At 47.7% G+C, this 27,977-nt stretch overlaps 3 long non-coding RNA genes across 5 annotated transcripts; 1 reads left to right on the forward strand and 2 right to left on the reverse strand.

Moving 5' to 3' along the window:
* Positions 1–470: 470 nt before the first annotated feature.
* Positions 471–4,807, reverse strand: LOC109498387. The gene is made up of 2 exons (XR_002155194.3): positions 2,923–4,807; positions 471–2,046 (listed from the first exon to the last, which is right to left on the reverse strand). It is a non-coding gene; the product is annotated as an uncharacterized LOC109498387 (long non-coding RNA).
* Positions 4,808–15,717: 10,910 nt separating this feature from the next.
* LOC109498388 lies at positions 15,718–19,914 on the forward strand. The gene is made up of 2 exons (XR_002155195.3): positions 15,718–16,781; positions 17,975–19,914. It is a non-coding gene; the product is annotated as an uncharacterized LOC109498388 (long non-coding RNA).
* LOC109498386 lies at positions 17,539–27,923 on the reverse strand. Of its 3 annotated transcripts, XR_002155193.3 has the most exons (4): positions 27,617–27,922; positions 25,588–26,010; positions 23,474–24,477; positions 17,539–21,750 (listed from the first exon to the last, which is right to left on the reverse strand). It is a non-coding gene; the product is annotated as an uncharacterized LOC109498386 (long non-coding RNA). The 3 variants fall into 3 exon arrangements; XR_002155192.3 differs by having other exon boundaries at positions 23,474–26,010; positions 27,617–27,923; XR_006595963.1 differs by lacking the exon at positions 23,474–24,477 and having other exon boundaries at positions 27,617–27,915.
* Positions 27,924–27,977: the final 54 nt, after the last annotated feature.

Here is a 27,977-nt window from a genome sequence, read left to right on the forward strand (position 1 = left end):
CTATTGTTATATTCTACCTTCTTCGGTCTAACATCTATCAAATCAGCTTCCACTCATGTGCCTTGCTTTCTACTTATATATCAGCAGAAACTTAAATCCTTTTTGGTTTAAACTAGTTCCACCTGGGCTTTGGTAGGTATTTTTATTGCTAGAGCCGGTACAGATGTGACCTTGGCCATGGATCCAGGGGCAACAGACGTGGTTGTGGTAGATTTTGAAGAAAATAATCAGCCTCTATTAAGGCATGGGACAGGAATAACCGACCCCAGGTAAAGTTATGAGAAGGTTTTCAGGTAAAGGAAGGCTTGTCTCCAAGAAGTCAATTTCAGTGGCAAATGGACTCAGAGCAACTTGGAGGCTCAAGATTGTCAGTATCATCTGCATCCAACCAGTTGTTCTCATGCCAGATTTTCGTATCTTCGTAATTCCCAATAAATGTCCTGACTTTCACGTGATAAACTTGACAAGACTTTGAATACAACTGCCATTTTAATTCAGCAACCTGCCCAATACATTTTTTTGTTGATTTTCCTAATAGTAGCCCTGTAGTTATAAGAAAAAACAGCATATTTTAGGGTCTTTCTGATCCTTAACATATGACTTGAGTTGATAGTTAAAGGACTAGAGTTTGTCATTTTTTGTTCTGAAATTGCTCGCTTGTACTCAGAAGAGTCCTCCCACACCACAGCTCCCGTGGTCATCATTACTACCAAATGGTCATGTGCAGGAGCCACTTGGGCTCCCAAGGCATGTCTTCAGTTGGCACCTCACCACATTCAACCACAGGTGACAGCTTGACTAACCAGCAGGCCACTGCATGCCATGGACCACTAGCTTCTCATTTCCCATTAGGAAACAAAACCAAAAAACCCAGCACTACATTCAAGTTTAAAGACACAACCAAACCAATCCTTAAATCTCATCTTTGTGGGTCTATCTCCTGAGACTACTTGCCACAACAGTTCTCCATCAGCCAGGGCACAATCAGGAGACAGAATGCATACAGTTATTTGAACAGAGAAAATGTAACATAAATAATGACTAACTAGAACAATAGCTACAGTTCATCTATAAAGGATTGATGAGTCACCTAAGAATTCCCTAAGGTTGATGGAGGGCATCTGTGGGAGAAATAAACTGGGAAGGCAGAAGGCTTTCTCCAAGGATGGGACTCTCCTCATTGGAGAAGGTGTAGGTTGTACTCTGTGGACAGCAGAGAAGCTCAGTGGCTTGTCCCAGGTCAAAGCTGATGCCCAGACACCAGGACGAGGGTGGTGGACAGGGAACTACAACTGAAATACCCCTCCCAGGCATAAGGAGGCTGAGACAGATGGGCAGGGGCCCACAGCTGGAATTGGTAAGAAAGAAAGTCTCCTCCTTGGTGCTTGCGGGCCAAAGATGGGAGGCAAGAAACCACAGGCATGACTGACAAGCTGGAAACCTACCGTGATGCAGGCAAAGCTGGGAGCTGGCCGCTGGAGAGCCTGTGATCCCTTAGAGGTGGCACTGAAAGTCAGAGGGAAACTGTCCATAGGGTGGCCACCACAACTTGATAGGGGGAGCCCCATTAGATGTCCCTAAATGTGACTCTGGCAGCAGAATGGTAGGAGGAGGAAGCAGCCCACCAGAGTGAAGTCCCTTCTTCTTGACCTGTCCCTTCTGCACCCTCTACTGGAAAAGCTAAACATTGCATGAGCTGACAAAGGGAAAATATTTCCAGGGTCCTTCATCATCACAGAGCAAGCAGTAAAAGGTGAATTTGGAGCTAACAGGCAATAAATTGATATTTGGCACAATAGCATCAATTAGTATGACAATAGTTAACATTTTATATGGTCTTTACATTTTGTCAAGTCACCTTTATGTTTATAACCTTATTTCACCCCTCCCATTAACTTCATTCAAAGGATGAAGAAATTGTGGTTCAAAGATGTTGACCGATCCGGAGCCCCCACAGCTAACAAACAGTAGCGTTGGAGTTCAAATGAGATTTTTAGATGCCACATGAATTCTTCCTACCAAACCCACGGCCTTCCACTGGGGGAGCTGGAAAGAGGGGAGAATTCATTGACCATTTCAGTAAACCAATTTTGACTGAACATCTACTATATGCCAGGCACTGAATCAGGTAATCAGTACACGGAGTAGATTAAAGAGACATGGTCTATGCCCTCATGGAGCTTACAGTCTAGAGCGGGGTAAGCTAACTTTATCTTAAAAGATAAATACAAGTAATAATATTTTAGGCTTTGCAGGGCAAAGAAGCAAAATCAGGGATATTATATTGGTGCTTCTATAGCCATTTACAATGTAAAAATCATTTCTACTCAGGCTGTACAGGCTGCAATAAATAGTTTATTACAGTGATAGTTTGTTGAGCTCCGGTCTTGATAAAGAGATAGGTAAAAAACTAAATGAGTGCAGTGTCAGAAAGGCACAAAGGAAAAGGAATGGTTCTATCAGAGAGAAAAACAAGGAGATGTAGGGAGAGATTAAGACAGAGGATCAGGGAGGTTGTATCTGAGGAAGGACACTGGGACCTCGGCCTGAAGGGTGAGTTGTTAGCTGAGCAGAGTGGAGGGCAGAGCATTCTGGGCCAAGGCAACAGCCCCCGGGGGGAGGGAGAGCCTGGTGCATCCAAGAAGTCAGAACAAAATACACACACACACACACACACACACACATGCACACACACACACAGCAGTGGAGCTGGAACACAGACAGCAAACAGGACAGGAACATGGACATGATAGAGGAAGTTAGGGCATCAGACCTTCAGGCACTTATGAAGAGGGGAGCCAGGAGGCAGTCATGCCTGGGAACAATCGGAAGTCAGAGGGAAGGAGGAAGAGGGAGGAGAGCAGACACAAAGGCAGAGCGCGATTCAGCAACCACGGGGAACTCACAACCTCACAGCCTTACCCAGGAAATGCTGTTACGCGTGTCAGCCTTCAGGGCAGGCCCACCTCTGGAGCCCCCAGCACTCGCCAGCACACATTCCTTCCGGGTCTGTACTTTGCTGCGTTCGCGGAGAGTCCAAATCACCTTTCCATTCCATCATTGCATCTGTTGCTCCAGGCCTGACAACAGGGGCAGGAAAGCAGCCTGGCCTTCTCCCCAGTTGGAGATGGAAGCTGGACAGTTCGGGCCCTGGCAAAGGACACAGGAGAAAGGGTCAAGACTCAGAAGACCTGGGCTTCTGTCCCGGCTGAGCATGGACTTCACATTTCACCCTTGAATCGGGGTTCTGATTTAAGTGGTCACAGAGACCCACTCACGTCAAGGTCAAGAGCACAGACTCTCGTATCAGATGCTCCAGGTTCAAATCAAGTATCTACCGTCCTCCAACGACCTGACTGTGGTCGTGTCACTGAACTTATCTGAGCCTCACGCAGCTCTCTTATCTTCAGGATTGGGACCATCCTGGAATCTACCTGGTAGGATTGCTGTGAGTAGCCGGTGGGTGTGTGAAGGGTTGGAACAGCGCACAGGACAGAAAAAGCACTCAGGAAGTAATTGCTCTATTGGCTGTTTCTCCATTGGATCTTTCCATCACCGTCTGACATAGGCAGGGCACAAACAGTCATCACCCCATTTCATAGACAATGGACTTGAGACACAAGAAAGTTGAGTCTCTTGCCCAGGGTCTTGTGGTAGAGCTGGTCCTCAAACTCACATGTGCTGAGCTCCAGAGTTCAGCGTAGTTATCTTGGGCGAGTCACTGCAGCCTTGTGGGCCTCAGTTTACCCGATAGTAAGATAACAGGGGTGGAGGGAGGTCAACCACCTCTAGGTTTTCTTCCTGATCTGACCATTCACATATGTACAATCCAACCTGGGGATTTTGCCGATTTGGAAAAAGCAGGTTCTGCCTGTGCACTCTTCCCAGTGTTCCCCCCGGGGGTGCTCGGGCAGGGTCGTTCCTGGCCTTCTAAGCTCCAGGGCTTTCCCAGGCCCCCCGTCAGCCGCCAGCCCCCTGCTCCGTGCTCCACAAGCTCCCTTGTCACATAAAATTCTCCTTCTGACACTGTTTCCCTTTAGAAAGAAAGTAAATCATAACTTTTCACTTAAGCGTTTCTGCTTCTAGTCAGACCTGCTTTAGCCTGAAGTTGAAAAACAGTATATTTGGTTGGATCACATTTCAATTCAGTCTAATAGATATTTGCTTAAGGGGGAGAAAGGTTGAAGAAAAAAGGGAAATGTCAAAACGGAATAATAAAATGGTCTATAAACAGAAGCAGGTTTTCTGCGATATGTTACCCCGATAAACCCGATAATGGTTCCCAAATGCACTGTCCTGGTTTGATGCCAGCCTGGGCGGCGGGGGGTTCTGGGTTATTTTTAATTTTACTGTAGCCAAACCACGACCTCATCCCGAAGGAATTCTCTCCCACCAAAGAGCTGTATCGAGTTATTTGTCGGCTGAAATTCATTTGAATGTGGACTCATCGGAAACATGTGTGGCCACAGAAGCAGCCAAGAGGGAAATCTGGGGAAAAATAGGATTTCCAAGGAAACCCTTCCCTTTGTTTTAATGAAACAAGCTGGTCCTTGCGGGGCCGAGGGGCTTTGGTAGTGTCGACCCGAGCCCGCTGCATTCCGGGACCTGACCGCTCCGTGCCCTCGGCCGCCAGAGCAGACCCCCACCGTACGGTAAATGCAGCCCTCACCCATCACCCTCACCCACTTCGCTTCAGAGTGTGGGAGTTTTGGCCAATGCCCACACAACTTAAAGACAGAGCATAGGGGCGCCTGGGTGGCGCAGTCAGTTAAGCGTCTGACTTCAGCCAGGTCACGATCTCGCGGTCCGTGAGTTCGAGCCCCGCATCGGGCTCTGGGCTGATGGCTCGGAGCCTGGAGCCTGTTTCCGATTCTGTGCCTCCCTCTCTCTCTGCCCCTCCCCCGTTCATGCTCTGTCTCTCTCTGTCCCAAAAATAAATAAACGTTAAAAAAAAAAAAAGACAGAGCATAATAATGGCCACGAATGATGTTAAGGATACCCCCCCTTTAACAAACACGTGCTATGGGCATTGTGCTAAGACCGTAGTTTCTCATCCTCACAACAAAAATATGAAGAATGATTGGTCCCCATTTCCTTGGCAGAAAGACTGGGGCTTGGAGAGTTTGACTCCCTAATAGCACCTGGTTATTTAGTGGCTTACTCAAATTTCAAGTCCAAGCCTGTTGTATCTCAAGCATGGGTCTAGCCACAATGCTTCTCTGAGAGATTTGGAGATGGAAAGTGACTTCAGACTGGGAGATCAGGCAAAGCTTCATGTAGGAGGTGGCATTCGAGTAAGCAGGAAGCATGGGTAGCATTTAAATAGGGGGAGATATGTGTCAGACAGAATATAAGTCAGGGAGAAGGGGCACCATCAGGAAAATGGAATGGAATCCCAGAAGGAGAAAAAAAACTGGCTGGGCGACTCCCAAAGGAAAACGGTGGGAAACCGGATGGGAAATGTCTCGTGAGTCAGCATCTTGGGAAGCACCTGGTTTTCAGATGATTGACAGACTTGACCTGAAAGGAGATGGAAAGCCATTGACAGGTTTTCAAAAGTAAACCTGTCAATGATCTGTCATCTGGGAAGGGGTGGCCCGGGAAACTCGGGAGGGAGGTCATGCAAGACAGCCAATGGGGTAGAGCTCATGAGATGGGAAAGGAGGAGCAGAAGAATAATCTAGAAGATTTAGGATGTTATATGGGGTGTGGGAGGGTGGGAAGGAGGAAACGATCTAGGATGAATCCCATGTCTCTGGTAAGAGTGATGGAGGCAGGGGGTGGGGGGGTGAATGGGGTCATTCACAGAAATAGGTGTGAGTTTTTGGGTAAAATGAGAGAATCTTGCTTTGGAATACGTTCAGTTTAAATTACGTTGTTTGTCTCCCCGGCTCCCACATGAAAGGACACAGTCACGTTCCCCTCTGTTTCTCCCAGGCTCCTCGCACAAGCCTCAGCATGTAGAATGTACTCAGGGAAAAACACTGAACTGACAGATTGGTACCATCACCCCACGTTCCCCACAGCCTAACAGATTTCACCCACCAGCAGAGCCGGGTTTGGGTCACACTCGGGATCCCGATTATACACGCAGGAGGAGCAGCACGTCTGCAGCTCACACCAGTTTCTAAATCCAGAAAGAACCAGAGGAGTGGCTACCTGAGATTGTTACATGGTCACTTCTGGGGTGGGAAGAGATGTGCCATTAACTCAGGACCCTGCCTTTTACCACGCCCAATATAGAGATGGACCCATCTGCCAGCCAGCCATCATGGCCAAGACCTCAAAGAACCAGGACGAAAAGCCTCCTCAGAGTAGACGGGAGGTACAATCAGTGGCTTTGGTTTTCAATCAAGCTCTTTCCTGTGCAAAGCGACATTGTAGGAAATTGATTATTCTATTGCCTTCTCAGAAATGGAGACTCTGATGTTGAAGAGAATGGTTTCCTGTAAGACAAAAGAGCAAAGGTTCATGGGTCTGGGAGGATCATAGCTTTTTCTAGTGTCTTCTAAACAATCATGATAAATAGTGCGTGTATCACAGAAGGCTTATAAAACAGAGGATAATGCACTCCATGATGTCCCAGTTGGACAGAGGCTTCTCAGTCCATGTGATTGTCCTGCCTGTGCCCACAGACAGCTGGGGTATATGTTGTTCCTGTGATTTGGCTCCTCCTTTCCAAACTAGGGCCATTTTTACCCAGACAACCCTATGCGAGAACAAGGGCTTACAGGGACAAATCTGTTTTGGGAAGGTATCTGTCCTTAGGAGTCTTAATTTCTCAGAAGGGATTCTCTGGGGCTGGGGGTGGGGTGGTTGTCTGTTTTGAGAAGACATAATTAGAAGCCACTCAACATGGCGTTTTCAAACATTAACCAGGCATAACAAAGCAGTACAATAAATCTCGAGATACCCATCACTCAACTTCAATAGGCACCAACATTTTCCCATTCTTGCTTCATCTGTAACTGCCACCCACTTTTATTTTGTATGTTTCTGCCCAACCTGTGATTTGATCATGCCAAGAAGCGTGTTACGAAGAATGACAGCAGAATCACAGGCGCTCGGCCGCTGCCGGAGTAGGAGAGCTTGACAGAAAACGCCGTGTTTATCTTCACCCTCCAGGGCTTGCGCAGGACCTAGTGTGTAGTTGGCGCTCCAAGAGTGGCCTGGTGACGTCTTCCTAGATGTGTGATTTTGGAAACACCCTTTGATCTCTCAAGCCCCAGATTTCTCATCTGCAAAGGAGGAACAAGAAAAGTCTGCCGACAGAGTGATGATGAGCATGAAATCGGGCGAGGTAGGCTGAGCCCACAGTCAACTCAGTAGGGCTTCCCCTTCTGCCTACCTAGTCCCTCCTCAGTTACAGGATCCCCAACCTTCCTAAGTCATGGGAATTAAGATGGGTAGGTGGAAAGGAAAAGGAAAAGAAAGGCAGGGTAAAGGTAAATGAGGAATAAGGAAAAAGGACGCGAGAGAAAGGAAAAACATAAAGCCATGTGGAATGAATAGGAGGGGAGCAAGAAGGGAGAGGGAGCCCTCCCAAGCATCCTGACACCAGCCTCGTGACATAGCCACTTATGGCAGAATTGTGCAGGTCAGGAAATGTCTTCTGTGTCCCCAGCTGAAAAAAAAGGCAAAGGGCTGGGCACTATTTGCCTCCGGGCAACGTCCATTTTCTCCATCATCCCCCACCCCAGCCATCCAGGGTCCTTATGTCCGCTCCTCATGGTCCCTTCAGGACTTGCTCCCTGTAGAGTGTCTGGAGGAGGCACCACACTGGAGTGTGAAAGTCAGTGAACTCTGAAGTGTCCAGGGAGGAGGGCGTGTATTCCCTTCCATCTGGTCTGTAGGAGCCCCGGACTCAGACGATGAGAACACGGGGGGGATAGGAACTGTGGCAGAGCTTAGTCAGGCGAGGGGTGGCCGTGGACAGTTAAAAGTGGCTCACGTACTCGCAGTCAGAGAAGACTTCTCCAGGAGGGTGGAGCAAGCGTCTGTGTCTTAAGTGAGTAAATGTTGACGCAGTAAAGAGAGGAGGAGGAGCTACTTTCAAAAGAGGTAAAACTCCTATATTTGGTTGGTCCACAGTTTAACCTACACTTTCAAACATGGGGAAGAATTTTTATTACATTACATTACATGCTCACACCCCCCATTTGCAGGTAAAGATGGCAGGGCCCCTACACCACGGACCTCATATTCTTTTCCTCGCTGTCCACTCTAGCCTTGGGCAACCCAAGGATGTCTCTCCCATTCTACAGATTAAACAACTGATCTCTACGAGGTTCTCTCATTGCCTTGACAGGCTGCAGCTTCCAAAGTTCCAATTCACTGGTTGTCTATGAACCCCACCCCCCACCCCCTTAATCAGCCCCTTGATTCAGATCTGGAACCTTCATGTGGCACTTTTTGCCTTGGAGAAGATCAACCGTGACCTTGGCACCCATTCCTGGCCTGCCAGTTCGTCCACGGTGGGAATCATTCCTCTCTAGGTCCCCCGCCACCGGCACAGGGTCCAGCAAAGGGTTGGTGTAAACAAATGTTTGTTGAATTTAAAGTCACTGAACCTGAACTTAAGGATACAGAATGAAACAGCGGCAGTCACCAGATGGTCTGCGTTTTGCTGGCAAATGCTCACATGTGAAGAACACCCAACTATGTGGTCTGGCTTTTGCATATTCCATCCAGATGTTTGGCTTCAGGTAGAAGCAGACTAGGAAATCCTTAATGAACAGACTAGTGTTTCTTAACATGTTGAACCTCCAGACCGCTCCATTGTCTCCTGTGCTGGGGCTGCTGGGAATTCAGCATTCTTAAATGGGCTGGGCAGCCAAGAACCCTGGATTAGGATGCAAGAAATGAGCAAAGAGGAGAGAGAAGAGCAGGCAAGCCTCACAGCCCATGCACAGGAGTGCCTGTTGTGTTGGAGGAGGGTGAGAAGCCTGGTGGCCAGGGTAGGGGAATGTGAAGCCGGAAGCCAGAAAGCTAAGCAGGAGTGAGACGGGCAGAGGAAGATCTGGCAGTTTTGTAGGTCATAGTAAGGGTCTGGGTTTCCACTTTGAGGGAAATGGTGAGTCATTGTTGAGTTTTGAACGAGGAGTGACTTACTATAAATTGCATTTTAAAAAGGACACACTGACTTCTTTGTCGAGACCAGCCTGGGAGGCGAGCAAGAGAAAAGAAGGACACTAAGAGGATTTAGGAAGTGGAACAGGATGGGAATGGTGGGAGGGCTGAGGTATGATAGGATCCCTTCGGCTTCCCAATTGTCTGTCCTTTGACTCCAGGCAAGGGCCCATTCAACAAATGCTGCCATATTCCTGGAACTGCATGTTCATTCAACAAATTCAAGGAAGGAAGGAAGGAAGGAAGGAAGGAAGGAAGGAAGGAAGGAACAGATGCACCAGATCTGGGGGATCTAGATGCTGGTTCTGAAAGACATACCCGCAGGCATCTCACTTTGACCTTAACTTGCCATTTTGAGGGATATAGAAGCTGAAAGAACAGAAACTGTGAGTTATGCCCCTAGCTGTGGTGTGGGACAAGAAGACCTGTTTTTGAAAGGGGGGGGGGGAGGAGGAAGAGGAGGATTGGAGGGGGTGGGGGAGAGGAGAAGAAGAAAATAGAGAGCTGGTAGATTTCGTATGTTGGTGCTTTTTCCAGTTCACAGAAAGGGAATCAGCAGAGGGGATAAAGTGGGGATTCTGATCCCCTGGATGGAATTATAAGCGAGGCCAATACCTGTAAGGAATTCGGATGGCAGTGTGGGATCGGGAAGTCTGGCTGCCTAGCACCGAAACCACTAGAGGGAGGCTCTGATGTGGTCAGACTCCATCTGGAGGAACTGGGAAAGCATGGGGTTCTCACAGGTAGGGGGATTAGGGGCGAATCTCAGGAAAGCCCACCCAGGTTAGCTCAGCTTCTCCTGGGCTCCTCAGTCTGTCCCCTCTGCCTCCCTCCCTCTGATGCATTGCAAAGCAGTCTCCCTCCTCCCTCACTCAGCCACCGCCTTCGTGGGGATAGGCACTTTATCCATTACAGACCACAGAGGGGCCCCATCCACACGGTCTGCTTTGAACCTCACAGCACCCTAGTGAGACAGGAGCTAGGATCTGCATTTTACAAAAGACACAGAGGCCCAGAGTTTGGAAGTGACACAGACGGGACCGGGCAGTGAGTTAAAGAAATATAACCTGCCTGTCACATCCGAGCCTCCTCTTTTCAAAAGTATCTAGACCTCCCAGCATGGCCAGCAGCCTCATCTTGAGCAGGGGTAATCAGGGGACTTGAGTGGTTGCGTGTGAGTGTGATGTAATGAAAAGATCCAAGTGCAGAACCCCTCACCCACTGGGGTACCCGTGTCCTAGAGTTATTCCTTGCCCCAGCAGCCCTGTAGAAAGCAGGTGGTGGGTTTTTTTCTCCTGCTTCCTTTTCTGAAGAACACGAGCTAGATCCATTTTAACAAGCCATGTTGATGACCATGGGACTTCTGGAACGACGGCTCCTAACCTTGGCTACACAATGAGGATCACTTGGGCACCTTGGAAAAAAAAAAAAAAAAAAGATGCCTGACTTCTCTGAGCCTCAGTAAAGTGATGATGACAATGCCGTTCTCTCCGTGTTCTGGGGATCGCTAAAACGTTAATTCGCGTGCAAAATTTGTATGTATACGGACTTGGCATATAGTTTTACAATGAACAAGAGGTATCCATTATTACATTATTAATTCGAACATGCTTATATCCTTCACTTTGCACAGAGGTAATTAAATGGTAAGAAGGACGGTGATCACGATAATTAGGATAAAAATTACAAGAGCAACAACCACTTATCAAGGACCAGTGTGCTGGGCATTGTATAAATATAACCCCTCATATTTTCCCCGTCCTTCACAATTATCTAAGCAGCTTTATCTTCATCACAAAACAAAACAAACGAAACAAAGTTCCTAGAGTACATATTAAAATACAAAGAAGATGAAGTATGTATTATAAATGAAGAATCAAGAGGCTCTAATGATTTATCCAGGAGCTTGGAGAAAGCAAATGTTGATTTTAGTGAGATTAAGTATATTCGATCTCACTCTAGGTTCTATCATTCAAAGTAGTCTTGTAAAAAATGCGTTGTGATATATTTCCATCCCCTTTATATCAGCATTTTAAACACTGAAGGTCATTTGAATTTTTTTTAAATAAAGTTCACCTATTCTTGCTTTAATTCCATCTTTTCAATTTTTTAGAATAAGATTTGATGTTGAAGACACTGTTGGAGCTCTGTGTGTCTGTCTTTTGGGTCTTCCCCCTATGCTCCAGGAAGTTCTATTATTGACTCCAGACTCCGGTAAATCCCCAGAGCCCAGGCGTTTCACATGTCTGTGGTAGGGAGAGACAAAGAGCCTGCTTCCCAGGCCCGGTTCTGTTTACACTTCCTTGATCAGGGATAATGATTTGTTTACAGGAGACATTCTGTCTTCATTAAACTCATTTCTGGACAATCAATAGAGGGACTAAGATGACAGGGCACATGTGTATTTGAAGTTCACACATCCTGCCTTGCTCAAGAGGGACCAAGGCTCAGCCAAGACTTTCTGATACTGACACTTAGGATCAAGACATCAAATATTCTACTTGAATTAGGGAAAGATGACCCTGACCCAAAGGAACACGAACATCGGCTCAGTAAGTGGTTTTGCTAATTACTCTTTGATTCCTCATACCCCAGAGTGGGACGGGCCCTGCCCAAGGTATTGCATATACAGTGCAGTCGGCCTTCCATCCCCATTAAAAAATCATATTAGAAGATGTTTAATAAACAAGCTAGCAACAGTTACGCAATGAACTTAGGGGCTTATCGTTGCTAGTGCAACGTCCAGAAGGGTCCACCAACCTTGATTGGCTGCTATGCTTATAGACGTCAAGGTTCACGCTTCAAGCTGAGATTCAGATCAGAACAAAAGAACTGATTACTTGCCTTTCCTTTTAAAAAGTGCAATATTTTTGATTAGCTAACTATAACGTTTTTAAAAGCCTCTTATTTATGCAGATACCTTGCAGGGCAAAGTGAAAAAAATAAGTTACAATGTCGCTCAGTTATGAATAATCACTGGTTTCCATTCACTTCTTTCCTCCACTCTGCTTTCCTTCTTCAAGTCCAAGTGCAGTTCTGCCTTTTCGTTTGCCTTCGATCTCTTTATTGTCTCCCTTGTGCATAGGCTCAATCCCCGTTCTGATGCAAGTGTGCACAATAACATGTTTTGTGACTGGTAGATGAGCTAGCTCTGAGCAAGCATCCTGGAGCTGCCTTCAGCCCCACCCGGGCAGAGTCTCCAGGGAAATCACAGTCTAGAAGGCCCCAAAGACCGGCGGCAGCTACTGCAGCCATGGGCGGTCATTTTTGGCTGAGCAATCATCTTAAGTGTGGACCAAAGGGTTTATTCCACAGGGAAACTCTAATATGCCTCTTTGGAACTGGAAATTAATGAAGGCCTGGTCCATGTGCTGGCAGCCAGGACTAAGAGACCTCTGTTCCCAGTGAAAATCGGACAGGAACAATGCCAACCCGAGTTTCATACCTAGAGGAAGGCACCTTGAGTGTTCGATCCAAATCCCAGGCCTAAATATAGACACTAAAATTGCATCGGACGATGCAGCCAGCATCAGGGAGCAAGGGCCAAGAAGCAGAGACATTTATTAGCTTCTGGAAACTGGAGATGGTACTCTGGTTTGAAGAATCATGGCTAAGATCACATGAGCGGTAAGATAAACGGTCAGGATTTAATTTAAGTTTTTCTGACACCTGAGTCCACTTCCCCTTGCTGTAATCTGTGGTCAAAAGGCAAGGGGGTGTTGGGTGGGAGGCAAGCTGGGCTCTTGCTGAGCCAGTGCCCAGAGGTCTCAACTTCTTTGAAGTCGTACTAAAATGTCACCGTTTCCTCCACAGAAAGAGTCGAAAAGCAGCCTCCGTCTGTAAGGTGGACAACCTTCTTAGCACTTCCCTCCTGGCCAGGAGAGGCAGCTGGAATAAACACCTCCCTGTTAACAAGATCTAGATCCTAGTTCTGGCTCCACCGTCAGGCAAGTGATCCTGAGCAAGACATCTCAACCATCTGGACCCCAGCCCCTTGTTTACAAATTAGCAACATTAGCCTGTACCCCAGATAGAAAGGAGTGATAAGGTTTTTCCTGGCCTTGTGCAACAAAGCTAATGTCTTCTGATATATGATAACATGTCTTGGTTAGGAGAGTGGATTAAAAGGAAAGCAGGAGGGGCAAGGAACCTTCTGGAAAGGAGCTGGGTCTTAACTCCTCTTTTGAGATGTTCTGCTGTTGGATCTTCTCTGGAAGAATGAGAGCGCACCTATGCAGCCCACTGGCAGGAAGGCAGAAGGGCCCGGGTGGGCCAGGCTCAAAGCCAGGTGTCTTATGATGGAAAGGTGGGATCTTGGCTGAGGATGGATGGAAGTCCCTGCAGACCCAGCTTTGGTGGCCCAGGAGATGATGGCATTTATTTACAAGGGCTGAGTATGTGAGTAGAAACTCCATGAGCCATAACCTTGGGAGAGTGGGGGCCAGAGCAGGACAGAGGCCAATAAGGGCCCCATAGAAGCAGTGGCCAGGGACTCATCAGCGTGTCCAGAACCAGTTTCCACCGCAGTGAACTCTAAACCTACCATACTCCAGCTGTCTCTTCCTCTCGCATGTGTTAGCAGGACCTATCCCTTCAGTCTGACTAAGCCCTAAAGATCCTTCATAGGCTGGTAGACAACTGGAGATGGGGTAGGGGTTGGCCTTCGAAGGGGTTGAAAACCTTCCTGCTAAGCTGGGCAAGTGGGGCTTGGACATTGACCAGGAAAATTAGAAAGACTTGACCGTGCCCATTCCCAAGCTGGCAAGCTAGTTCCTATCAGCCACGTGGGTGGCGGGGTTAGTGCAACGTGCCTGTCCGGGGGGGGGGGGGGGGGGGGAGGAATCTGCCAGTGCACCACCCAGGTCTGGCAAATCCTCAGGCCGTGTCAGTGGCAGGAAGCCGCTGGAGTGACAACAGATGCCAGGGAGGGGTTCAAGTGCTATCACTTCAACAGTGCTTCCAGAAAATTCTCTCTTAACTGGCATGGTGCTGGGGTGGGAGTGGGGGGTGTGGGGCAGAGAATGAGGGAAATAGTCTGGAGATCCCGGTCCCAGGTAACAAGAGTCACTCTCAGGCCGTGGCTCCATGAAAGGACGGATGGCGGTACCTGCATCAGTTAGGCCCTTGGGTGATAAGACAGAAACTCACTGCTTCCCTGGCGTGATGGTGATCCTACGCGGAGCCGACGAGAGTCGGGGGAGCCTACACAAATGACAGGCCCAGCAGTTCCCAGGGTGGCTTGGGCTATGTTGCACGTCACCGCGCACCTGCCCTCTCAGGACAGAGGACAAAGATGCTTTCTGAAGTCGTGCACCTGCTCTTGGCAATCGCAGGCTTATTGTCAGGTTACCTTTGAGAATAAGGTGAGAATGCCCCAAGAGCTCAGGAACAGCGGGCTGTGGCCTCAGGGAGATGGCCTGGGCTCCAGACAGCTCTGGGAAGAAGGTCACCGCACAGATCGCTCGGTGGCTGGTCTCTGCTTCGGCGCCTCCCTTTGCTACAACCTTCACCCATCCCCCGCCTCCCCCGCCCCGTGTATCCCTTCTCGGCCTCGCTCCTCTGCTTACTCATCCATGTGTCAATCCTCCCGCTATTTAGAGCCAGCCTTCCTGTTCCTCTTGGTCTTCTCTCTTCCAGACCAGACCCTCCCACGTCCTCCTTCCTGACGCAGAGTGTCCTCTGGGTTCCACCCTCCGGCGGGGGCCTCAGGGGAGCCTGTGCCTTCAGCCCTTCTGAGAATCCTCGGAGGGGCGCCCCCCCTCCCGGGAGACGGGACCTGAGCGGGCAGCAGGCAATGACCTCAGTCTTGGCTCACCTCTGACAGCAGCTCTGAGAAAACGTCTGTAGCTCTTTGCGCCTCGATTTTCTCAGCTGTAAAATGGAGATAATGACACAGGCTGCAGACCTCCAAGCCAGGGTCTAAAGGTTTGCCTCCGGCTGGACGGCTCTGGAGCCCTGTGTGTGTGGGAATGTAATTCATGTATTTATGGAGCTAGCTTTTTTTTTTTTTTTTTTTTTTTTTCCAGAGAGACTTCCTTCTTGATCCTCACATGACTCACAACATCTGATTTTCCCGTTCGGAGTGCATTTTTTTTTTAATTTTTTTTTTCAACGTTTATTTAATTTTGGGACAGAGAGAGACAGAGCATGAACAGGGGAGGGGCAGAGAGAAAGGGAGACACAGAATCGGAAACAGGCTCCAGGCTCTGAGCCATCAGCCCAGAGCCTGACGCGGGGCTCGAACTCCCGGACCGTGAGATCGTGACCTTAACCGAGATCGGAGGCTTAACCGACTGCGCCACCCAGGCACCCCATCGGAGTGCATTTTGACTTAGGAACCTTCCCGTGGCAGGCAGATGCGCCCCTGTGAGCAGGGGCAAAGGAAGGGCTGCGGATGGTCCCTGAGGGTCAACGACACAGTTGAGTCTCAGAGGGGTTAGGTGGCTTGGCCAAGATCACACAGGAGGACAAGGCCCAAGATAAGCTTTCCCGTGGACTTTTATATCTACAGAAACTGCCCGCAGCCAGGCGGTACGACAGCACGGGTGTGGGGCACAAAAGCACCTGGCTTGGATTCTAGGTGCTCCCTCACCCTGCCGTGCCCTTTGGGACATGTTACTTAACCTCTCAGAGCCTCGGCGTCTCTCCTTACGTGCCAGTGGCTGTTGAAATGATCCAACAGGATCTGGGAGTACAATGGCATGAGAGTACGTGACAGCTGACGGGGTCGGTAGGAGTGTCCCCTCTACGGGAATGCGGTAAACCAAGGACAGGGCCGGAGAGGCGACTTGCCCAAGCCCTGGAGGTGACCCCCCACCCCCCCACCCCGGGATGCTCAGAGAGCGCTCTTCCCCCTTTCTGGGTGCCACCCCAGCGACCCGGACCACCCCTAGATGGTGCTGGTGCACCAGGCAGCGCCTTGGCGCGCCCCGCCTGCAGCCAGCTCGCGGCTGCCGCAGACGGCGGGCCGGGACAAAGGAAGGACCGGCGGGGGCGGCGGCGCGTCGAGCGGGCCGCCCGCGGGGACCCCTGCAAGGCGGACCTCTCGCTTCCCCGAAGGGGGAGCCGCTGGCCTGCGCGCCCGCGTTCGGCGGGAGCGGTTGAGCCCGGGGGTGCGGGAGTCTGAGCCGAGCCGGCCCACCTGCGCCACCACCCACCCCTGCAGGGAAGCAGGTGGGCTGAGCGCTCCGGGGCGTCTCTGGGGACCTTCTTCAGGCAAGGCCCCGTCGGTGGTTCCCCTTGCCAGGTCAGGTTCCGCTGTCACTCATTCGCAGATCATTGCCCCAGATTCTGGGCTGCAAGGGACACGACCGGTAACTGCTAAGAAGCCATGCCAGCCCGGGGGCTTTGGCAGGTCACCCCTGTGACCTTCATGCTGCCCACCTGCAAAATGGGTGTACAGGCGTCGACCCCGTCGTGCTCACTTCCACGTTCAGCAGACCTTTCCCGTGCTCCTGCTCCTGCCGGCGGGCAGCTCCCTGCTGCCTGTGACACCGGCCTGCCCTGGATATGCCAAACCCACAGACCTCCAAAGACACGTGTCCTGAGAGAGGACGGTGAGAGGAGGGACTGACTGCAGGTCGGGTAAAGCTTGTGGACATGCCAGAAAACCGTGGGGAGGCTGTGAACATTGTTATTACCGATAAATGAGGGTGAGTACACTTGCTTTCAAAGCCCCGTTCACGACTCCCATTATCTCACTTTGAGTGATAGGGTGGCGATTCCCAGCCTCTCACTCACTCCCTGCCACCTGGTGCCACTAGGCCCATGGGGTGCTCCTTAAATAAACAGCCCCAAGTCTCACTGAGTTTGAACCCCAGCCCTACCCCATTAATACCTGGTCAGTTTATCTTCCCAAGACTCCATTCCCCATCCGTAAATGTGGAGGTTTTGCTACGCTATGTTGCTGGAGTCTGGGCAGCTTTGTAGGGATGCATATTGTTAGACTACGTGTCATAGGCAGGCTGAGCAATGCGGCCGACAGATTGGGGGATCTGGAGACGTGAACCTTAATCCTACCTATTTGGCTACCTTGTGGGGGGTCTTGGGGAAGCCTCTTCTCCTAAGAATTCAATTTACCCATCCAGACAAGCTGAAAGAAGGGGCATGAGCCCACCTGGTGACCAGTGCCTCCCCCCCCCCACCCCCAACTCAGTCTATTTCTCAGAGACCACTTTCTTTCAGTCCAGAAGGAGGCGTACTAATGTGATGACCAAGGGCGTGAACTCTGGAGCTGACTGCCTGGGTTTACATTCCAGCTGTACCACCGTCTAGATGTGCGACCTTGGGCAAGCTACCTGTGCCTCAATTTGCTCATCTGTAAAATGGGGATACTGAGGAGGAGGAGGACAGTATACAACCTCGTTAGAGTAGACCAGGCAATGGTAACAAACTCAAACACGCATTAGCTCAACAGAAAAGTTTCTCATTCACAAAATAGGGTAGTTTCAGATGGGCAGGGAATTCTGTCCCAGTCATTCAGAAGCCTCAGTCGGACAGTTGTTCTGCTGTTTGCAACATCTGGTTTCCGAAGACCCCATGAGGAAGAGGAACACGGGAGCCCCGTGGCCTGATCTGGAACCGGCACACGTCCCGGCCATTCGCTTTCCATTGGCCAGTGCCGAGCGGTGTGAGACACCTAATCCAGGGAAAACTAGAGATACGGTCCCAGCTGTGCGCCAGGAAGAAGGGAACGGGTCACAGAACCATCCAGCAATCTTGTCGCCATGTATGACCTTCGCTGTAGGGTGTCTTGAGGATGAAGTTAGTTTAATATATGTGAATCCTGATCAATACTACATAAATGTTTGCCGTTTTTACTCTTATTCTCATTCTTGTCCTTCAGAGAATTCAACAATACGAACCGGGAAGCCCGCCTAGACTTTCCAGCCAACACTGCAGTGGATTACTTAGGAGGCTTCTGGACGCTCCCCCGTTTTACAGCCCGGCAACCTCAGGCACTTCGTGGCCCCATACGCTTCTCCGATAGCTCTTGTTTCTGGGCTGCCAGGGAAGCTTCGCGGAAAACAGTCCTTCCGGAAGATCTTTACGCCATTCTGACACATTGAGAAGAGCCTCCGGTAGCGTGGACTCTGTACTTCATTTTTATACTCAAGTACAGACCACGGGGTGTGTGTGCTCCTCTTTCCCTCCCACGCACCAGCTCTCACGTACTACCTCCCTGCCTCCCTCACCCTGGTACAGGGCAAGAAGATAGGTATTGGGATTGGAGAGCCCCGCAAAGGAAGGCGATCAGATCTGCCAAAAGTTGGTTGTTAAAAATTACTTAACATCCTTGCTCCTCAGGTTACTTATCTATAAAATGGAATCAGATGATACCAATGGCCGCAGGGGGCTAGTGAAAGTGAAAGATAACGGATACGAAACATCAAGCACTGAATAAACAGAGCACACTCTTCATAAATAGTAGCTACTTTGGGTTGATTGACTTTGTGTTGACTTCTTTCGAACTCTGCATTTATGGAGTGCTTAGTGTATACTCAGCTAGAGGTAAACAGGTGGGTGTGACTGAACTTCCAGGCATCTAATCTTTTAAACCATCCGCCGGCTTGTTCTGGCATGGAACCTTCCTCCCTGGGCACCCAAGTTTTCAAAGGAGAAAGCTCCCAGCCTGCTCCCTCCTTCCCGGGCTGTACTCCCTGGGTCCTCCTGCGTGCCATGTTTCTACCCTGCTAGAAGTCCTCCGTGTCCAAGACTACCGTCATAAAGTTTTATTTGGAGATAAGGAATGCAAGGCTATGTTAGGAAGTCAACAGAAAGCACTGGAAATGAAAAGAATAGAGCACTTTCCTATAATCTAGTAACATTATGGGATCTTGATATAGTCTCCAAGTCACGTAACTAGAGTATCTACTCTGGGCTCAGTGCTATCTGGGCCCAACGTTACAAATGTTGTGACATTGTGTATGAGTGTCCGTTTTCCAATCAGTCAGGTGATGACTCCAAGAGTCCGTGGTATGCTGATAAATATCTGCCAGTAAGTTCTCTAGGGAAAAAATATATGTATATAAAATATATATGTGTGTATATATACACACACATACACACACAAGTTGCCTATATATGAATATATGCATTCGTACATAAGTTGATTATAAATTTTGCCAATGTAAAATATTATAGTACACAATTTACAAATAATAAGAAAATATATAATGTTCCTTATTGTACATTTCACACAGCCAAGTCGTTCTCACAGAATGCTTTCATTGACGTTTGCCAAATTACGGTATCCGTTACCAACCTATGATAGCTACTGATGAACAACAGTTTAGATATGAATGTTAGTTGATATTTTCATTTTTTTTATTTTAGAGAGAGAAAGAGAGAGAGAGAGAGAGAGAGCACACAGGGGAGGGGCAGAGGAGAGAAAATCCGCACTGAGTTTGGAGCTCGACAAGGGGTTTGATCCCACAACCCTGGGAACATGACCTGAGTCAAAAAAAAGCCGGATGCTCGACCATCTGAGCCACCCAGGTGCCCTGATATTTTCATTTTAGTTAACAAGATGGAAGTGAAAGGATGGAGATGTGTGTTGGCATCTCGCTTGTTTATCAATGACATGAGCAGCTTCTTTGCTGACTCAGATCAGTTTTTGAAAATGAAAATAATATTCCTCCGTGTTTTTGTGGGTTATTCACAATGGAACAGCTATGGACATGGCACATTCTTTAAGTTTAACTTGCATTATTAACATTTTATCCACCACTCCTTTATGTCTAGGCAATCAACAAATTAATAAATCGAGGCTTGATTTGTGACGTTTGCTGATTTCCGTGGTATAAATGCTCCCAACCATGACTACTTTAGAGCTACCAAGATAATTTTGCTGAACATGGAATTACAAAGATATGTGACCCCCATTATACAGTATTTTTCATCATACAGACGTGATGGATGTAAGTAAACTCAAGAGCACAGAAAATGGTAAGAGACAGTCCAATAATTAGGAAGTGATGACTTTGAGCATTTATTACTGTTGTTTTCATCATAACTTATTTAATTAAGTTTTATAGTTTAATTTTTAAGTAATGGCTATGTTGAACTATCAGCTCGCACGATTTCTGAAAATTTAACAATCGGCTCCTAAGCGGGCTTAAGGACACCACTGTCAAGGGCATAATGTATTTTCACTGGAAATTGTATTAAAAACATACTATTTCTTAATATTGTTCAGGAAAGGGTGAGGAAAGAGATGGGGAAAGCGGGTAGGAGGAAACAGGGTTTATGGAGAAGTTCAGTTTCAACTGAACAGACGCTGTCTTTGCCAACAGAAACCATCAGTGTGGGCACCAAACCCTTTGAAAGTCCTGCCTGAACAGAAGTCCATTCTCTGCCCCAATTTTGCTTTTGCCCAGACCTGTATACTAGCTCCGCCTCCGGCGATAGTCAGGTGTTCAGCTTTCCCATTCAGCCACGTGGAGCACTGGCTGAAAGATCTAGAGTGTGAACTTGAAGAAGTGTGTCGTTCCCCCACATCCATTTCTACCTCATACCCATGTCCTGGCCCTTCACCCCCCATTCCCAGTGCTGAGAGTGGGGGGCCAGCCTGTGTCCTTTATCCATGGGGATCCTGTGGTCTCCCACTTTGCCCTTCTGTCTTCAGATAAAGTGGATAGGGCACTCTGTTCCCCAAACTCCACAGAATTGTGAGTGATGTCACGGGCCCCCGGGAAGAAAGCCTGGTCCAGGCTCCCCATCTGGTTTCCCCTTGAGATTCCTCACAGTCTTTCTCCCACAACTCCAGCCTTGGGATTCTGTGTCTCACACGTTAGGGCTGAACTGGAAAGCAAGAGAAGAAGCATCGCATGGGGAGAAAAGGAAGTGCCGAGGAAGGCCAGCTGAGGCTCCCTCCTATCGACTTCTCGTGGCTGGCCAACCCACTGGAATTCATTTTGTCTGCGTGCCACCATCAGCATGGAGACGGGAGGGACTTTGGGGAACACGAGGTCCAATGTTCCTGGCAGGTGAGAAAACCCAGGCCCATTGAAGCAAAGTCAACTAACTGCCCATGGTCCCGTAGGCGGTATGGAACAGCAAGGATTCAGCCACAACCCTTGGAGGCACAGCCCAGAGCACTTCCCAGATGGTTTCCACACCTTCTCACAGAGTTGGAAGCAAGCAAAATTCTTCAGAGTCAACAGCTTACACATCTTGGGATTTTTCTTCTCCTTTGACTCTGTTCCATTCCCGGAGGCTCTGGGTGTGTCTGTTGTAATCTTCCACCATATCTGTCTCCCACCTCCAGCTGCTAGACTCTGAGCCCTTCCATCACATGAGCCACAACCTAGTCATCTCTGCTACGGCAGAAGGAGCCAGGCTCACACTCCGCACACCTGGATTTTAACCCCAGCTCAGCCTAGCTGTGTGGCTTGAGCAAGTTGTTGCCTTCTTTGAACTCCAATTTCCATAACTGCAAAGTGGGAACGGCAGTACCTACTTACGGGGCCTCCTAACCATTAAACACACGATGTGTATGGGCTTCCTGGTACTAAGTCTGGTTCCTGGCAGACAAAACAGAAGCAACGTATTACGATGCTCGTGTCCTTCTATTTCCATTACATTTTGCACAGCCTGGCAACAAGGGTGTAGTACAAGGACCTGAATGAATGAAATGGTTAAGGAATGAACATGCCTCAAACCTCTATCCCATGCTCCTTCCAAATATGCCTTGTTTTCCCCTTCTTTGCCATCCCTACTGTGACCATTTTCTTTCAGTTCCCTACAATTTCTCGCCTGAACGACTACAGCCAACTCCTGCTTAGTGTCCCTGCCTTCAGCCTATCCCTGTTTGGATCTGTCTTATACCCACATCTAGATCAGTCTTTTTACGGCTTAGCTGAAAGTCAGGGTCTGTGTCTCACGCAGCACCTCCATGATTTCTAAATAGGTTCAGTGAACAGCTAACCAATTAAATATGCAAAGTGGATATAGCTTTGTAGATGAAACAGACCATATAGAGAAGGATGATATATATATATATATATAATCATCTCCTTCTCCCTTTTTCCTTCTATACCTCCAAATTCTTTCTGTTACCACCTACGTGCCATCTTCAGCATTAGTAAAAGTTTAGCAGGTTTGTGCTAACAATAATAATTATTATTATATTTCTGGAACTGTGCAGATGTGATGGATGTAAGTTAGTTTAGTTATTATTAGTTATAATATATAATATTATAATATATTATATTATAATATATATATTATATAATATATATAATATAATATTAGTTATATTATCATTTAGTTATTACAACAACCCTATAAGGTAGGATAAAAGGATAAAAGGACAAATTGTCACATGTGTTCTAGGCATGTAAACACTCTTTGCAAAGGTTCAGTTAAATGCTGGGTAATAGTGGGGCACCTGTATGGCTCAGTCGGCTAAGCGTCAGATTCTTGATTTCCGCTCAGGTCAGGATCTCACAGTTCATGAGTTCGAGCCCCATGTCGGGCTCTGCGCTGACAGCGCAGACCCTGCTTGAGATTCCCTGTTTCCCTCTCTCTCCGCCCTGCTTTCTCTCTGTCTCTGTCTCTGTCTCTCTCAAAAATAAATAAATAAATTTAAATACTGGGTAATAGTGGTAAAGGCATGCTTAGTCTTATTTGGGGCCCTGGAAACATCCGCTGAAATATGGAGGGGTGGGGCAGAGATGGCGAGGAAGGTCCCTTCGTAGAGCCCCTCTTTGTGGTTGGGTGACCTTGAGCAAGACTGTTCACACCAGATCTCATTAGCAACTCACAGCTGATAACATTTACCACCTCTCGCCCATGTGTTGTTTGAATGAACTGCAAGTTCCTGGAGGCTGGAGAGATGGCGATCTTGGTCATTATTTGACCACAGCAATATGCACATGGAGGCCTCCACAATTTTGGCTTTTGCAAATGCAATAGAAATGAAACAGGTATTATTATTCTCATTTTAAAGATGAAATCAATTGAGGCTCAGGTAGTGAAACCCGATAGCTAGGATGAGATCGCAGGTTTTCTGATACCTACTTGTGTTCTCTATTGTTCTTTAAAATTATTTGTCATGGGTCCTTTGGAAAATATGCTGATGATTTTGGAAATCATTTAGAAAAATATGACACAACTATAAATGCACTTCCATGGCTGCCTAAGGCCTCCTATAGATTTGCCATTCATTTATTTCGGAAACATTTATTGAGCACTTTTCTGTGCCAGTCACTCTTCTAAGCACTAGGAATATAGTGATACGAAGCAGAATTTCAGCACTTCAAGAACTAACACTCCGAAGGTTGAGGAAGACAGTGAACAGATAAACAAATACATATATAAGGTATTAGCTGATGATACCTACCAGGAAGAAAAAATGAATCAGCATAAGAAAGACAGAGTGTTCCACACAGGTGCTGTTTTGCATTGAGTGTTCAGAAGAGTGTTCTGATGAGGTCACGTTTGAGCAATATTAGAAAACAAAAGAAGAAGAAGAAAAAGAAGAAGAAGAAGGGGAAGAAGAACCAAATTATGTAGGTATTTTGGAAAGAAGAATGTCAGCAAGTACAAAGGCCCTGAGGTGGCAGGGCGCTCGGCTGTGTGGAGGCCAGAGTGGGGGAGTATAAGTATAGGGGACAGTAGCAGGAGATAATACAGGACCTTGAAGCCCTTTATGGAGGCAGTGAATGGCACGGAAGGCCACTGGAGGCATTCTAGACATTGGGGGCCTTTCTCCATACCAATACCACCAAACTATTTGTGACTTGACTATGTAATAGCAACTAGGCTAGATAATTGACCCATTCATGCAACAGTCCATTTGTTTCCTTGTCTTGGCCGCAACATCTAGAAGCAAGTACTTCTGCCCAAGGGTCACCAGTCCCCATTATCTGACATACCAGGCAATACATTATCCTACTCACTACTCCAAACTCTATGATCTCATTTCCTCTTGCCGGTCCCACCCCAGGGCCTTTCCTGGAGTGGTCTCCATCAGCTAGAGAACCTTATCTTCTTCTTCACTAATCTTGATACCTTCTTAGTCTATAAGGGCTGGCCCAAGTCCCACCTGTCTTCCCCATATCTTCCAGGCTAACGGGATGCCTCATGTCCCCTCTATCTGCCAAGGACTATAATCCTCCTAATCTGGGTCAATCAGTCGGGTGTGAACATTGTGCTGCCCATATTAGCTGTTTCAGCTTTATCTGTTCGCTCCCTGGAGAGCACGTCTCTGGTTCTGTATTGTACATGTGTACAATGCTGGGCACATGATAGCATTTAATCAAACCAAATCAAGTCAGTTTATGACTGGAGTTCACATCCCATTCCTCTGACACCTTGGCTTTTTCCAGATAACTGAAGTCGAGCCTGTCGAACACCAAACAAATATATTTAGTTCTTTTTAATAGACATCTTTCTGAGATGTATTTGACATTTCCAGAAATTCTGAATTCCCATCTGCCATACGGAACTATGTAATTTCAAAATCACTCAGAGATGTCACTCTAAAGACCCATTAGCATCCTGAACAGTATCACAGTTCTGTGTCGGGTTTTAAGGCTTTCTGTCTCCTCCCTCAGTGTCATACAATGTCACCTGGATTTTGCTTAGGGCTCATCATGTATCCATCTCCCCTGAAGGCCTTTGCAAGGCTTTCCCTACTAGGGTACTATGTTTCTTTTACTAAGGTCCAGGAAAATAGATCACTAGAAGTCTCCAGAAAACACTGCCTGCACACCTACCCGACACCAAGCTCCATCCTAGGGAATAGACTAAATACAACATAACAGCAACGTCAACAAGCTTCAACCCCCCACACGCATGACAGTAATACACAGAGGCAAACACTGTAATGAAAGCATGCACGTGACAGAGTGACAACAAACTCTGTGGGCAGTGGGAGGAGGTTATAGGGGTTGCTTAGAGCAGTAAAAATTTGAGATAAGCTTGAAAAATAAATGGGGTTCACTAGAAAGAACAGACAGGGAAGACAGGTTCCAACAGAGGAAACAGTACCCTTGAGTAATTGATGGAAAACGAGAATCTAGACTCTATATAAGTCTTTGAAAGAGGGCATGAGAAGCTATGCACATAATCTTTAATCCTGGGGCTTTCTGACCGCTTATGTGGATACCCAGGGGACTCTTTTGATGGGTTTGGGATCAAAAGGTCCTGAGTGAGTCAGATTGCTGGGAAATGGACTCGTGGATAAATGGGGTCTAATTGTGGCCTGGGATGTTGGCTACTTGAAAGGACCTTGGCCATGGCTGTGGTAAAGAACGAATTTCCTGCAGGTCTGCAAATGCAATGGCATTTCTAAAATCAATTAACGCCGGCCAGTTGCAAGAAGAAAATAAGAGAATATTTTATGATATTCTAGGATGTCAGAGTTGGAAGGTCTCTTAGAATTAATCTGTTTTACCCTTTGATTGATTATTTGGTGATTAACTGAAGGTGGAGATCACATCAGAGACTTACCTAAGCTGACGTAGCTGGCGGCGGAGAAAGGACTAGCATTCCGGGTCTCCTGGTGTCCAGTCTGCTGTGTTCTTCTATTCCAAGATGTGCCTTTTGAATCTGTTATTGTATCTGTCACTTCATTTAACAAACATTTGCTGAGTGCGTGGGGTCAGTGAATATTTGAGTGAAGCTATGCATTGAAAAGGAGGGCAGAGCAAGGGAACCACATCGTCTTTGGTAGGATGAGGTTCTGGGTTCCCGGAAATAGAAGGGCATATGTTGTGCCATCAGAACTCTCCATCGATTCACCTCCTACAAAGCGTCGGACGCTTTCAAAAGTTTCATTTAATTAGGCCTTCAGAAATATTTATTTGCACCCATGAGATGCTGGGGATACAGTAGTGGACAAATTCATGAAGTCTTCACCTTCTGAGGACAGACCTTTATCGGGGAGAGATTTATACATTTACATTCATCATATAGCAGGACCAACCTAGTACGTCAGGATACTGGTAAGTGCTAAGAAGAAAAATAAATCAGGAGAAAGAGATAGATAGTTGCAGAGAGGGCTATTGTATATAAAACGATCAGGGAAGTCCTTCCTGAGAAGGTGACATATGGCCAGCCACCTAGATGAAGTGAGAATGGACCATGCAGCTATGAGGAAGAAGGCCATGCTTGGTGCACTCAGGGAAAGTGTAAAGGCCCTGAGAAAAGAGTTTTCTTGGTGTGTTTCAGGAATAATAAGGGGTCACATGGCTGGAGCACGAGCAAGGGGGAGAGGTCGGGAAGACAGTATTAGCCAGGGCTGGGGCCAGGATATAAAGAAACACAGCCAGGGGGCGCCTGGGAGGCTCAGTCGGTTGAGCCTCTGACTTCACCTCAGGTCACGATCTCGGGGTCTGTGAGTTCCAGCCTCGCGTGGGGCTCTGCGCTGACAGCTCAGAGCCTGGAGCCTGCTTCGGATTCTGTGTCTCCCTGTCTCTCTGCCCCTCCCCCGCTCATGCTCTGTCTCCCTCTCTCTGTCAAAAATAAATAAACATTAAAAAAAAAATAACAATAATAAAGAAACACAGCCCGGGGGCGCCTGGGTGGCGCAGTCGGTTAAGCGTCCGACTTCATCCAGGTCACGATCTCACGGTCCGTGAGTTTGAGCCCCGCGTCAGGCTCTGGGCTGATGGCTCGGAGCCTGGAGCCTGTTTCCGATTCTGTGTCTCCCTCTCTCTCTGCCCCTTCCCCGTTCATGCTCTGTCTCTCTCTGTCCCAAAAATAAATAAACGTTGAAAAAAAAAATTAAAAAAAAAAAAAAAAAAAAAGAAACACAGCCCGTAACAGAAGAGTAAAGGATAGAGAAAAACAAAACTCTCTGGACCAGGGAGCCATGCCCCTGTTTATAGTATTTTCTCTGCACCTGACTTCCTGAATGCCTCTGGATGTCTGATTGCCCCTCCTGGGCCTCAGTCTTCCTATCTACGATAAGCAAACAGAAGGTGACGACTGACGACCTCCCAGCTCTGTAGCCTGTGGACGTTGCTTATGCATCTCAGATTTACCCATCGGGCGGAAAGTAGCAGGTGCGTTGTGCCCGGAAGTACAGATGGCTCGTCCATGTTCCTGAACCTTCTGAGTGTCTCTTTATAGGCAGTCAAAGGTAGCTAACCTTTCAGGCATTTCAAGAAAACCAAATTCTCTGTGTCCACAGACCTCCTTTAAAAGTTTGAAGGGGACTTGCAGCAAAACTCATCTGTAAACCTAACAGCAGTGATAGAGGCCACAAGCAAACACGACTCATCTTGGTGGGAAGTGATCGGACGTCTCCTTTTATAATGGGTGAAATCACATCTTTTGCAAGTTGTGCATCATCCGTGAAGACTTTCTTCTTCTAATGATCGGCTGTCACTCCGTCTTTGTAAAGTGGGTAATGGAATTATTTTTAAAGCTTTCACTTAACAGCCTTGCTCTTTGTAAAGACCCGCTTAAGGAATGCAAGCATCTTTAGCTAGGGAAGTGACAACTGTCTGTGACATTAAATAGATCTCTTTCTTACCTGTCCTGTTAAACATGCGAGATATCAAACTCCTCTTCCGTATGACAGCGGTTAGATTTGTGCTCCACGTCGTACAAAGCGTAGGGCGCACAGCTGGTGAACACACTGGGAGGTACACAGAGCCACATCAGGGTTACATTTAAAGGCCTTTTAACAGCACGTGTAAAGATAAAAATGCTGCCTCTGGAGGTTACAAGTTTCTCGTTACTGGAGATGATCAAGAAAAGACCATTAGGCAGGGTATTACAGACAGAGAGATGTGTCAGTCGGAGAACTGAACAAGCTGCCTTCAAAAAGCCCTTCCCACTCTGAGATCTTCTCCTCCATTAGCATAATCTTCCCTTAACCTGAATTCCTATTA

Source organism: Felis catus, chromosome A3 (genome assembly GCF_018350175.1).
Source record: "Felis catus isolate Fca126 chromosome A3, F.catus_Fca126_mat1.0, whole genome shotgun sequence".
Lineage (NCBI taxonomy): Eukaryota > Metazoa > Chordata > Mammalia > Carnivora > Felidae > Felis > Felis catus.